Source organism: Anastrepha obliqua, chromosome 1 (genome assembly GCF_027943255.1).
Source record: "Anastrepha obliqua isolate idAnaObli1 chromosome 1, idAnaObli1_1.0, whole genome shotgun sequence".
NCBI classification, from domain to species: domain Eukaryota; kingdom Metazoa; phylum Arthropoda; class Insecta; order Diptera; family Tephritidae; genus Anastrepha; species Anastrepha obliqua.
The window spans coordinates 171768204-171769384 of NC_072892.1; the positions used below are offsets into that span (position 1 = coordinate 171768204).

At 37.4% G+C, this 1181-nt stretch overlaps 2 pseudogenes; both read right to left on the reverse strand.

Moving 5' to 3' along the window:
• Nucleotides 1-580: 580 nt before the first annotated feature.
• Nucleotides 581-752, reverse strand: LOC129236655 (U2 spliceosomal RNA; annotated as a pseudogene).
• Nucleotides 753-832: 80 nt separating this feature from the next.
• Nucleotides 833-945, reverse strand: LOC129236591 (U2 spliceosomal RNA; annotated as a pseudogene).
• Between the last annotated feature and the right edge of the window lie 236 nt (nucleotides 946-1181).

The following is a 1181-nucleotide window of genomic DNA, read 5'->3' on the forward strand; positions in this document are numbered from 1 at the left end:
CGGCGTTACCTTGCTCATCCGGCGTTATTTTGCTCATGCGGCGTTACCTTGCTTGAACTCCAAGCAAGAGCGCGAAACGAACGACAAAGACGCCCACACGTACGGCAACGTTCGGCATCTGGCTCTCTCTTACTTAAGTGAGCATATAAAGGGTGATTCTTTAAGAGCTATAGGAAAGTTTTTCGAAAAACAAGGAAAATACCAGTCTAACGGTTAGACGCGATAGAAGTGAAACCTTCCGTAAAACAAACTGAGAGAGAATAAGACGAAAGCAGCATTAGGAGCGGGATAATTATAGGTTCATTATAATATTGCTATAAAGTTCATATTTTATTTTCTTCATTTTATTATTATTCATCCTCAATGTTTCCAATTTCAACAAATGATACGAGTGGCTTGTGATAGATAAAATATGATACAAATGCTTTGGTTTCGATGTTGTCAAAAAAAATACCCAAACGGACCGAAGAAACAGACTTACAAATTTCTTCCATTTTCGTCTACTTGTATTCATATAAAAATTTATGTCTCTTCCCACCAAAGCTAAATGTATTAGTATATTTCTTCTTGTATTTATTCAATAATTTGGGCCAAAATCCCGGCGGTACTGCAATACCGGGCCAACCCGTGGCAGAGGTGGAGCAAGCCCCTAAAACACTCCGCCCATTTCCAAAAATCAGTTTAACATTTGTTGTCCTCCGATGGAGGATCTATCAGATGTTAAGCTGATAAGAACAGATAGATAAAGTGGGCTTTAAGACCGTTTTCCCCGGGGGGACATTTCCCCCCCGGGGTGATACATAAAAAAAATTCCCGCACTCTTTTCGAGAGTGACGGTTCGCTAGATATATTAAAATCAGCTTAACATTAGTTGTCCTCCGATGGAGGATCTATCAGATGTTAAGCTGATACACTTTGATCTTAGCCATAAGGCCGAGAAGCGATAACCATACACAACCAACAAACTACCTTGTCAATACATTTTCTAATAAACCTTTTGAGAATTACACGCTCACAAAAATTAATATACGAAATATTTATACCGATTCACTTAAACTGACTTTCAGTATCTAAACCAAAAATAGAAAAGCCAAAAAACTGTTTTCAATAAATAATCAGAAATGTCCTACAAGGCAAATTTCAAAAAAAAATTTTTTTTCTTGTGATTCGAACCAAGAATT